At 40.9% G+C, this 13,033-nt stretch overlaps 1 pseudogene; it reads left to right on the top strand.

The window, feature by feature from the left end:
- The first annotated feature begins 10,032 nt into the window (after positions 1 to 10,032).
- On the top strand, positions 10,033 to 11,355 carry LOC110258968 (annotated as a pseudogene).
- The last annotated feature ends 1,678 nt before the right edge of the window (positions 11,356 to 13,033 follow it).

The raw sequence follows: 13,033 nt of genomic DNA, 5'->3' as shown, positions 1-13,033 counted from the left end.
CATGTTTTGGAAATATATTACAAAGCCACAGTAATCAAAATAGTATGGTATTGGCATAAAGACCAATGGAACAAGAGAGAGAACCCAGAAATAAAAAAAAAATACACCATTAACTAATTTTCTTTCACTTTTTTTTTTCGCTTTTTAGGGCTGCATCTGTGGCACATTTCCCTTGGTAGGAGTCAAATCAGAGCTACAGCTGCCAGCCTACACCACAGACAGCAACACCAGATCCCAGATGAGTCTGTGACTTACACATAGCTCACAGCAACACCAGATCCTTAACCCACTGAGCAAGGCCAGGGATCAAACCCACACCCTCATGGATACTAGTTGGGTTTGTTAGCACTGAGCAATGATGGGAACTCTGCCATTAACTAATTTTCAAAGGCATTAAGAACTACAATTAAGCATTCCCTGGAGGCCCAGCCAATTAAGTATCCAGCATTGTCACTGATGTGGCTCTGATTACTGCTATGGCACAGGTTTGATCCCTGGCTCAGGAACATCTACAGCCAAAGTCAAAAAAAAAAAAAAAAAAAAAAGAAAAGCAAAAAGAATATACAATGAAGATAGTAGAGTCTCTTCAACAAATGGTGTTGGGACAAATGGATATCCATGTGCAAAAGAATTAATTTGGACCATTTTCATAAACCATTTACAAAACTCATTTTGAAATTGAAGAAGATTTACATATTTGATCTAAAAATATAAAACTCTTTATAGAAAATTTCCTTGACATTGGTCCTGGCAATAATTTCTTGAATATGAAACCAAAAGCACAGACAGCAAAATCAAAAACAGACAAGTTGAAACACCTCAAACTAAAAAAAAAATTTCTACAAAGCAAATGAAACAACAGAGTGAAAAAGGCTTTAGGGAATAGGAGAAACTATTTGCAACAAAAGCATATGTGATATGATGTTAATCTACAAAATATAAGGAACTCCTACAACTCAATAGCAAAAAAAATGCCCAAATAATCTGATTTTTTTAAATGGGCAGAGGACTTGAATAGACATTTCTCTGAAGAAGACATAAAAATGGCCAATGAGAAAATGAAAAGATGCTAAATGTTGGTAATCAATCAGGGAAATGCAAATAAAATAAACATAACACTTCACACCTGTTAGAATGGTCATTATCAATAAACAAAACAAAATAACAAGCACTGATGAGGATGGGGAGAAACTGAAACCCTTGTACACTCTTGATAGGATTGCAAAATGATACAGCCACTATAGAAAACAGGATGGAGTTTCCTCAAAGTATTAAAAACAGAACTACCATATTATCCAACAGTCCAACTTCTGGGTATTAGTCCAAAAAGAACTTAAATCAGAATCTCAAGGATATATTTGCAATCCCATGTCAATGCAGCATTTTTCACAATGTCCAACAGTGGCAGAAAAGCTAATTATCCATTAATGAATGGAGAAAGAAGATATGGTTTATACCTATAATGAAATACTACTCAGCCATTAAAAAAACAAGGAGGTTTTGCAATATATGACCCCACGGTAAACATGGAAGATGTCATGATAAGTGAAATAAGCCAGTGACAGAAGGACAAATATTACATGACTCCATTAATGTGAATTAGCTGAAACAGGCACATTCATAGTAACAGAAAGAAGAATGGTTGCCCCTAGGGGCGGGGAGGAGAGGCAATGGGGAATTGCTGTTCAGTTGGTAAAGAGTTTGTCATATAACATGAAAAAAAGTTCTAGACACTTGCTGTACAATAATTGTGCTTATTGTTAATACTGTACCATGCAAAGCTGAAACATATAGAGATTTATAGGAAGAAGGAAGAAAACTTTAGGCTTGTAGTGTCAGTCATGCAGTGAGAGAGACCACAGTTCCTAGGGAACTGCTCTTCCAGTGACTCCAGCAGCTCCCTCCACTGAAGAAATCCATGGCTGGAGCAATTATCAAGACCCCCTGCAGATTTTACTAGATTTTGCCCCACATGTATTTGCACTTCCTGATGCCAGCCACTTGAGTCCCCCTCTACTGCCCCAACCACCCCTTCCATATACAATGGAATATTGCAGCATTGTTCTCCAAGCCAAGATATGGAAGAAAACCTAAGTATCCAGCTGTGTACTTAAGGCCACTGAACTATACATTTGAAAATGGTTAAAATGGAATGATTTATGTCAGGTGTAGTTTTTTTTAAGTAGTTTTATTTTAATAAATGGGTTGATAGGTGTAGCTATATAAGTACCAACTAATCAACAAAGGACATTTTTTCAGTTTCACCAAAGGACTTTTATGTGAAGACCTGGACTCTTCTCTTGACCCTTTACATTCTCCCTCACCTCATGAGAGATTCCCCAGGCTTTATCTATGCTTTTGCCTCTGTCTCCTTAGAAATCAATAAACTAACAAGGTTCCCCTTGGCACCTTTCATCTAGGATTCTAAGAAAACCAATGCTTTGGTAGCCTGAGATTCCTTGGTCTCTACTGAGAGGTCCCAGTTCCCAGATCAGGAATTGGACCTTGGCCACAGCAGTGAAAGTGCCAAATCCTAACTTATAGACCATCAGGGAAGTGCCTCTATGCAGAGGTCTCTACTTCTCTCCAAGCAAGATGTTTAAGGAGTTCCCTGGGCTTGCTACATGGGGAGGCTTCCTGTCTCCCTGAAGTGAAGTCATATGCAGGACAGTCAGGTTCTTCCAAACCCCCACCCAATCCCTCAATGCCTGATGGAGCCTGAAGGTGGAAGGTGGTGGATAGTTGGGGATGGATGGATGGCTCATGATTCTGGGGTCACCCCTCAGGAGGGAGAAGAAAAGCGGCCACTTCAGGAATGGACAATGTTATGTCTAGGCTGAGGAAACAATCACAGGCACTCAATACTGCAGGTCTTGACACCTGCCTCTGGAATATTTTATTGGCCTGCTCTGAACAATCCCTCTGTGCCCTAAGCCCTCCAATTCTCCTCTAGACACTGGGCCAATAAGGCTGAGGAGAAGGTGACCCTGGCTGTCACCATTGCTTATCTGAGTAAGTAGCAGGTATCCTCAATTCTATACCTAGAGTATTTCTAACATGGAGTGTGAGAAACTTTCACACCTTCCTATCTGATACATTCATTCTTACCGAGAAGGAAAACTAATGGTATAATTACATGCAGCAAGTAAAGGCCAGGGTTGAGCTAAAAGATGGGTTATCTCATCCTTCCCACCCTGCCTCCTGTATTTCTCTGAGGGCTTCAAGCTCCTCCACACACCTTGTTTCCCTTCTCCATTCACAAAATGGAGGGAGGATTGGCTCTGAGTGGGTGAAACTCCAAAGGGATTGACCCTTTCATAGGAAGAGTGTAGCTCGAGGATGCTGATGCATAAAATTCCAGCTTCTGTCATCCCAGAATGTCCCCAATACCTCCTCCTTGAGGCCTAGAATGGCCCTCTGCAAATAGATGACCTAGATTGGAATTTAGGTCTGGATATTTTCTTTAGCACTGAAAGCTTGTCTTAAAAACTATCCTTTAAAAAAATCTGTAATACACATGAAGGCAGAATTTTTTTTGGATGAAAAGGAAGAATTCTGGGACTGCTAGGTCTTGCTATTCACACTATACCTCACCAGTTACATGTCTGTCACACAGGGGTGTCAACCATGTGTTAGAACAAGAATGGAACAAGAGATGTGGGAAGATTTGAAGCTCTGTCCTGGGGGCAGGGGTCAGGGGACAGGTGACAGTGAAGGCAGAAGACAGATGACACAGAAAAGTGGAGTCTCAGGAATATGTGGTCATTGTCCTTAAACACCTGCAGAGTGACTTGGTGTCTCCTCACCTATGTGTCCCCAGGATGTCTTGTGACTGCTGGAATTCAGGATGTGCTTGCTGAATGCTTAACAAATCAATAATTCCACAGGAAGGAGAAAAGCAAAATTGTGGTCAATTGTTATAACTGAAGGGAACTATATCTCATCTCTTGGGAGAAACCATGATGGAAGATAATAGAAGAAATAGAATGTATATATATATATATGTATGACTAGGTCACTTTGCTGCACAGGAGAAATTGACACAATGTTGTAAAGGAACAATAACTTTTAAAATACTAAAAAACACAAAAAGAAAGGCGATTGGAAGTGTGAGGTTTAGAATTCTTGACTCCTGGCTTTAACACCAAAATTATAGATGTGGTTCCTGGCGATTCCATGAAGTTAGAAGGCAGTGGGTTCTCTGTCTCTAGATGTATTCAAGCCAGATGACCACTGTCAAGGCTACTCTAGGGTGCCTGCTCTGGGTGATGGTTTGCAAAGGATGATCTCTGAGTTTTCTTCTGACTCCAAGATTATTTAGGTCTATACACATTTCTTCAGGCACTTATTGAACACCTATTATGTTCCAGTTTCCTAAGGTTTATATATGCAAACCTATTGATTAATGTTGTTAAAGAGCAGAAATAATTAAAGTACCACACTTCATCCACCAAGAGCACAGGGATGGCTGCAGGTCCAGGGCTTCTCTCTTTACCTCAATCTCTTTCAAAATCACAATAATAATAAGCCACTAATTATCAGATTCACAGTAAACTGTCACCTGGCACCTTGAGTTTCAACTGCCTTTACTCTTATCCCAAGTTTCCTTCTTAATGAGCCCCCTGGAGATGGTGGATGGAAAGATGCTGTCTCCTTGGGGAGAGGTCATATGAAGGGGGACAACCTCCTTCTAGATCCCTACTCTTCCTCATCATTTGAGTGAATCTGCAGAGATCAGTGATAGTAGCTATGGATGAGAGGAAGCCTTGGGGTCCAGATGCCTGGAGCTATTCTGAAAAATTTCTTCTCTAAAGGGCAAGAGAGCAGACTCTGAGATGACAATCAAATGCACAACTCTCAGAGGGGATGAGTACTGTCAGCTCCTACGCTAAGCCTCTCTCTTTTCTTCATTCACTCAACATGAGAGCTCTACCTACATCCCCAGCCCCACCTCCCTCCCCTCATCACCAAGGCCAATGAGGCTACAGAGGAGATGCCTGGACCCTCTGATGGCCACACCAGGGTCACCAGCCCTTTTCTGAGTAAGTAACTATCATCTTCCACCTCATCACTATGCCCAAGTCCTACAAATTCTTGGGTATTAGAAGCTGAGACATCATTTTGCATAACATCCTCTTTTTATAAGAGTGAATCATAAAGCTCAGCATAGCAGAGCCTACAAACCAGGTCACCTGCCTAAACATCCAATGTCCTTGTCTCCACAATTCTCCATTCCCCCCTCCCCATTTATATAACACATGAAAGATTTGCTCCTGGAGAGTAAGACCTCAAGGAAGGAAGCTCTTCTCTGGGGATAGGAAAGATGTAACTATCCCAGCACTGTCAGGTAGAACCCAGCTTCTATTGGCCCAGCCTCACCCCTGGTCATCCCCAAAGCCAGGCCTACTATGGAAGCCTCCAGATGCTCCAGCCTCACCCCAACTTCTGAATATCTTCTGAAAATATGGCCCTGTGCTGACACATGGGCATGATATGGGGAGACTGTAGCACTGGGTGAATTACTCTCTCGCTGAGTCAGAATTTTCCCTACAGAAAGTGAGTATGCTGTTTTCAACTATATCTTCATAATATTTCCTCATGTAATTTAGTATGTAAAACACTAGACAGAAGAATTGCTCTGATTCACAAGAAAGGGACCTGGAGTCCCACCCATTCAGTATTCCCTTCAGAGTCTGGACCTCTCCTGGAGTGGTCCCCCCAAGGAAGCATGCTGTGGAAATCTATGACATGGACAAATGCTTAAGATCACTTCCACCTCCAACAACCTACAAGTTTACAAATGTCCCCCAAGAAATTACAAGCTAAAAGGGAATAAATGGCATCACACAGGGAGCTTGAGCCAAGCCAGCCAGTAGCTTAAAAAGGAGGCCATAGCTGGTGGGATGATTTAATGCCAAATCCTTTTAGGTAAGATCTCAAAAAAAAAAAAAAAAAAAACTGGGGAAATTTCAACAAGAGGATAAGCCTGGGCACATGTCCCTGTATTCAAACATTGGAGTTTTCTTCCTGTTTCTTCTGAACCCCTTTAATGTCACTCAGTGAAAATGTCTTGAGTGAACTGTAAAGTAATAAATTAAATCACGCAAGAAAAGCATAGCCAACACCGCTAGGAGAGAGTAAAGTCAGCTAACAGAAAATGCTGATGCTGATAGGCTTAGTAGAATCCTTGGCTCTTTCATTTCAATCCAGGATATAGACAAAATCCAATTTTTATTAAAAAGAACCAAGGGACCCAATTTTTGGGATGTGGACTCTCTTACTATCAATATTTCAGAGATTTTCAGTGGCCTAACATTAGTATTTCCTGACGGCTTCATGCTTTGAGAACTAGAAGGAGAGAAATCCCCTGAGTTCTGTTTAAGCCTTGGAATTATTTCTCTTATTCACAGAATTCAGAGGCAAAGGACTGAATTAACTCACACGTCAATTAATAACATATTGCCAACACTAGGGCCATTTTTTATTTTTTTTGTAGGCTACCTCACTCATGCATGTATTTATATACCATCTCTCCCCCTCCTCTTGCCTTCCTCCATTCTAATATGCTTAAAGTTTAACTTTGTGTATGGACATCCTTGTTGATTTGTTGCATTTCTAAATACTTTAAGTTGTACAGTGTGATGTTTTATATGTGTACACACCATGATGATCACCACTTTGATGCATTTTTAATTTGTATACATCATCTTGTGTTCTGTATGTATTTATTTTCTTCCTTTTGCACTCAGATTATGGTTTTAAAATCTACCAATGTTGCCATCCATCCTTCTAGTCAGGTAATTTCCACTGTGACTTGGTGGGTTAAGGACACAACATTGTCACTCTAAGGAGGCTGGTGCGGTCCCTGACCTTGCTCAGTGGGTTAAGCATCTGGATTTACCACAAGCTGCAGTGTAAGTCACAGATGCAGCTCAGTTCCAGCATTTCTGTGGCTGTGGTGTAGGCCACAGGCAGCAGAAGCTCCTATTCGAACCCTGCCCTGGGAACTTCTATATTCCCCAGGTGTGGCTATAAAAATGAAAACAGAAAACAAAAAAATACTTCCAGTCATTTGCTTCTAAACAGCTGCATGGTACCCTTGGTGAGCTTCTGTCCATTTACCATCCCAGGGATGGACCCCCAGATTGCCACAAAGTCCCCATGACTGCAAATGAGTGCGACAAAACAGCATCATGCACAAGCCTTTACGAATCAGGATGGAAATTGCTCTGGGACATCCATCTAGGAGCAGGATTGATGGGTCATGAAATATTCTTCAATATTTGATAGAATTCACCTTAAATCAGAGTTTCTGTCATGGCACAGCAGAAATGAATCTGACTGGGAAACATGAGGTTGCATGTTTGATCCCTGGCCTCACTTAGTGAGTTAAGGATCTGGCATTATTGTGAGCTGTAGTTTAGGTGACAGACATGGCTCGATCTGGCATTTTTGTGGCTGTGGTTGTGGTATAGGCCTGTAATTGTAGCTCTGATTATACCCATAGCCTGGGTATAATGCTGCAGGTATAGCCCTAAAAAAGCAAAATAAATAAATAAAGAAGAATTCACTTTAAATCCATTTGGGTCTATGGTTTTTCAAGAGGAAAATGGTTTTGGCTATCATTTCTATTTTTTGGAATTAATTAATTAACTTTATCAATTGATTGATTGATTTTTAGGGCCACACCAATTGCATATGGAAGTTCCCAGGCTAGGGGTCAAATTGGAGCTGCAGCTGCCAGCCTATGCCACAGCCGCAGCAATGCCAGGTCTGAGCCTCATCTTTAATCTACACCATAGCTCATGGCAACACTGGATCTTTAACCCACTGAGCGAGGTCCAGGGATCAAATCCATGTCCTCATGTATAATAGTTGGGTTCATTACTGCTGAGCCACAAAAAGGAACTCCTAATTAATTAATACTTTTTTTTTCCAAGAAAGACAATTTTTGTCCTAGGTGTGCACCCTGTTGGTCTTTTGTCACCTGCAGCTTTGCACTCACACTCCTTCCAGTGACCATTTCAGCCTCCCCTTCTAAACACATGAGCTTCCTTATCCTCTGCTGGCTTCCTCTAGATTGCATCTACTACTTTTAAGCTGTCCTCAATTGGGTACAGAAGACAAAAAAGAATGATTAGCAGTGGTCTAAGTAACATTTGCATAGCACTTGGTAGATCTCAAATACTTTGCAAATATGTGATCTTATTGATCTTAAACAATAAGCTTCTAGAGATGACATTTTATTTTCCCCATTTTTCAGGTGAGAATAAAGGAAACATATAAATCTTCCAAGGGGAGGGAGTTCCCATCATTGCTCAATGGAAACTAATGTGACTAACATCCTTGTGGATAGAGGTTTGATTTCTGGCCTCTCACCAGGTTAAGGATCCAGCATAGCCATGAGTTGTGGTGTAGGTCACAGATATGGCTTGGATCCTGAGTTGCTGTGGCTGGGGCTCATATTTGACCCCTAGCCTAGGAACCTCTATATGCTGTGGGTACAGCTCTGAAAAGAAAAAAAAATGACAAAATGAAGCATTCAAAGGGGAAACAACTAGTAAATATGTGCACCAGAATTATTTACCAAATCCTAAACTTTTCCCATCAAACCAGGAACCTCTCCAAACTTCCGATCCATGGAGAATAGTTTCCAAGTTACCAGCATTAAACCCACAATCTTGCAAGTGGTGATCAGGGGTGATATATCTGGTTCAACTGGTCAGCTAGTATTTATTACATAGATACTGTGAACCAGGCACTATATAATTCACTGGAAAACATTGGGGAGAAAAGCAGATGTGAACCCTGTCTTGGGAGTGCTTTAATCATAAATTTCTCCAGAAGTTGCCGATGACCTGGTGGTCCCCTTTCAATTTGAACCAAGCACAAAATACCCCAATTAGTAAGGAAATGCTTCAAAAAAGTATGCTGCTCTGGACACATACATATTAAAGTGTTAAATTCAAAATCTGAGTTCTCCTTGGCAGGACCTTGAGCTTAATTCAAGATCACTAAGCATCAAAAATATATCATTAGTACTTATGTTTGCTTCTAACTCTTCAAAAGGACCAGAAAGATTAAGACGATATAGAAGTGGACTTGTTCTAATACAAAATCTGCATTGCTAACTCTACCCTCACTTATCTGGGATGGTTGGATCACTACTTGTGGGCTTTCTTTTCTGCTGTTTTCCATGAAGCCAATCCTGACCCTAGTAGGGTGGACAGAAGGAGCACCAGTTCTATTAAATCAGTGGTCCCACTATCAGCTCTAGATGGTGATTGGCTGGATATAACTCTATGCCTCAATAGTTCTGGTCTTATTTTAATTGAGTTCCTACTTGGCAGATAGATGACTAGGACATCAGTTCCTGCTAGAGTGGAGACTTGGCTTGTTCTCCTCTTTTTTTTTCCTTTTAGGGACTTAAAAGACCTATTCCTGAACATCAGCATCTTCCTATTAATATGCCTCTGAGTCTTCTGAATGCTTCATCTTATGTTTCCTTTGCTCACACTACCACACCTTGGTTCCCCTCCTGCCTCTTAGTTCCTCTGTTTATTCCTTGATGCCACCCACCTGACCAAACCTCCAAGCTCTGTGTTGGGTAAATAGGCTCCCTCTGCCAGAGACATTTCTTCAGTGCTCCACTCACCCTAGATAGTTCCCTACCTTGATGGACATGTCAACTTTCCAGGTGCTAGCCACACCTAGTCAGACCTTCCTGCTCAAAACTAAACCCCTAAATCTATTCCAAACTCCTTTTTTTTTTCAAGAAAAGTTGGATTCAGGAATACAATCTATACTGTGCTGGTGTTATTTCTATAGGGAGAATTAGGATACTTTTATTCCTGACACAGTGGAATCATAAGGAGACAAATCTTGGCCAGAATCATATAAAGAGTAGCAGGCCAATTAATAACAGAGGCCAGATAGAGCAAAAGGATGTCTTAGATACAACTTGAGAAATAAAACCAAATAGTTATTTTCTGAAGGCTTTTCCTAGGACCTTTACCTTTTACCTGAAGAAGGTGGGTATGACAAGTTTTGTCTTTTGGATAAGGAACAAGAATTGAAGTATCTTGTGTAAGTTAACAAAACTAGTCAGATGCAATTTGGCATTGAAGTCAAAGTGTTTCCAGGTCAGTCGTATGAAGTCATATCACAGAATCTATGGTACAGTCTACACAAATGCCTGTCCTTATGTAATGCACAAGAAGAAAGAAGTTATGCCATATCCCCTCCATCAGATTGAAGACGCCAAGCCACAAAACACACCTAACATTCTTGCATATTTTAAACTTGCAAGAAACCAATGATATGGGGAAACCTGAGCCATATGCCTGAATTCCTCCTTCTGGGACTTACCAGTGACCCCCAAAACCAGCAATGGCTCTTTGCAAGTTTCCTGGACATGTACCTGGTAAATGTGGCTGGCAGCTCAGTCATAATTGCATTCATCCAGGGGGATGCTTGCCTCCACACCCCCATGTCCTTCTTCCATTCCAATGTTTCCCTGGTGGACATCTGCTTTACCACTGTCATTGTGCCATGAATGCTGGTAAACATGCTGACTCAGAGAAAGACCATCCTCTTTGCCCATTGCCTTGCCCAGATGTATTTCTTTGTGGCCTTTGGGATCACTGACAGCTTCCTGCTGGCTGTCATGGCCATTGACCGCTATGTGGCCATCTGCAACCCACTGCATTACACCACAACCATGAACCCCAGGCGCTGTCTCCTGCTAGTGATCACATCCTGGCTGGTGTCCCACCTCCACTCGCTCACCCACACCATCCTCATGGCCCGCCTCTCCTGCTGTGGGCCCAACATCATCCACCACTTCTTCTGTGATGTCCAGCCACTGCTGATGCTCTCCTGCTCTGACACCTCTGTCAATGAGCTCTTGGCCTTCACAGAGGGCTCCTTTGTGATCATGAGCCCCTTCCTCCTCATCACTATCTCTTATGTGTACATTGCCTGTGCTGTTCTGCGGGTCCCTTCTGGGAGAGGTAGGTTCAAGGTCTTTTCCACCTGTGGATCCCACCTCACAGTTGTGGCACTATTCTATGGAACCATAATATCTGTGTATATCTGCCCTTTGTCCACCTACTCAGTGACAAAAGATCGTGTGGTCACTGTTATCTACAGTAGTTACCCTCATGCTGAACCCTTTTATCTACAGCCTTAGGAATAAGGATATGAAGCAGGCCTTGCACAAGCTGATGAGGAAGATGGAATAGTAGAACCCCTGTATGGTACATCTCAGCATTCACTCACTCGATAAGGACTCATGAAACATATGCTAGGTAATAGGAACTGTATTCAATTACAAATATATTGCAAAGATAAATCAATCAGGGTCCCTGTCTTCAAAATTAGTTACAGGAGTTCCCTGGTGACTCAGTGGGCCAAGATTCCAGCATTGTCACTGCTGTATCTGGAGTTTCTGCTGTGGCCCTGGTCAGATCCTTGGCCCAGGAATTTCTACATGCTGAGGGCATGGCCAAAAAAATTAAGTACATCTCTGTACAGGAAAGAAGTCAACTGCAATATAAGATTATTGTACTTTTTGGTAAAAATAAATAAAATGAGACACAGTTATTGCTCTCTTACTGTATTATACAGTTTCTTTCTTTTTCCTTTGCAGTCTCTGGCTCATGTGTGTCACTTCCATGACCAGTGTTGTGCAGTAGTTTTCCTGATGAAGAGCATGGAAAAACTTCTCTAGTAATGTTTTTTAAATGTTCTTTATGTGGGTCAGCTTACACAAAGCCTCAAAATGTTACTGTTCCCATCACAGGAGTTATTAATCTTAGGTACCAAGCCCTTGGGTATGACAAGGGACTCTCTTGTGACTTTTAGAACAGCTCATGACTTCTCCAAAGCTCTTCACAACTGGGTCACAGGAGGCTGCTGTACCTGCATAGTAAAAGTATCCTAAATATCTGGGTGAAACAACAATAAATTACAACTCAATCTCACAACTTGTGTGACTGTGATCAAGTCACTCAATCTAAGCTTCACTTTTCTCATCTGCACCATATAATTAATAAATGATCTCACCCCAAGTTTATGATTGTCAAATGGAAAAATTCCTAATCTACCACTTTGTAACTCTGTGAGGTTTTTGATGTGTTCTTTTTTTTACTGAAGTAGATTGACTTACAGTATGTTACTTTCAGTTCTACAAAATATTAATTGGATATTTTTATGCATTCCAAAAAGACCAAGTCCAATGACCATCTATCTCTATACAAAGTTATTAGAATAGTTTTGACAATATTCCCCATGATGTACATCATGCCCCTGTTTTTTATTCATTTTATAACTGGAAGATTGTACCTCTTCAACTCCCTCATCTTTTTCACTCATTCCCACCCTCTGGAAACTATCTGCATGTTCTTTGTGTCTATGAGTCTGTTTTTGTTTTGTTATATTTCTTTTTTTATTTTGTTTTTTGATTCCACATATAAGTGAAAACATGTAGTATGTTTCTTTCTCTCTCTGAGCTTAGCATAATGCCCTCTAGGTCCATCCATGTGGTCACAAATAGCAAGACTTCATTCTGTTTTATGGCTGATTAGTATTCCATTACATATATACACCATGCTTTATCTATTCATCTATCAATAAACACTTGGGTTGTTTCCATATCTTGGCTATTGTAAATAATGCTACAATGAATGTAAAAGTAAAAGGTGCATATATCTTTTCAAATTAGCATTTTTGTTTTCCTCCAAAAAATATTCAGAAGTGAAATTGCTAGATCATGTGTAAAACTAGATTAGTCTCACTTCTAATTTTTTGAGAAACATCCATACTCTTTTCCATAGTAGCTATTCCAATTTACATTATCACCAACAGTGTAAAAGGGCACCTTTTTCTCCAAATCCTCATCAATAAATATTATTTGTAGTTTTTTTTTTTTTTTGCTTTTGCTTTTCAGGGCTGCACCTGTGGCGTATGGAAGGTCCCAGGCTAGGGGTTAAGTCAGAGCGATAGCTGATGGCCCATGCCACAAACACATGTG

This window comes from Sus scrofa, unplaced genomic scaffold (assembly GCF_000003025.6).
Source record: "Sus scrofa isolate TJ Tabasco breed Duroc unplaced genomic scaffold, Sscrofa11.1 Contig59, whole genome shotgun sequence".
Taxonomy (NCBI): Eukaryota; Metazoa; Chordata; class Mammalia; order Artiodactyla; family Suidae; genus Sus; species Sus scrofa.
Note: the sequence above shows the minus strand (reverse complement) of the source record. Positions and strands in the feature narration are given on the sequence as shown.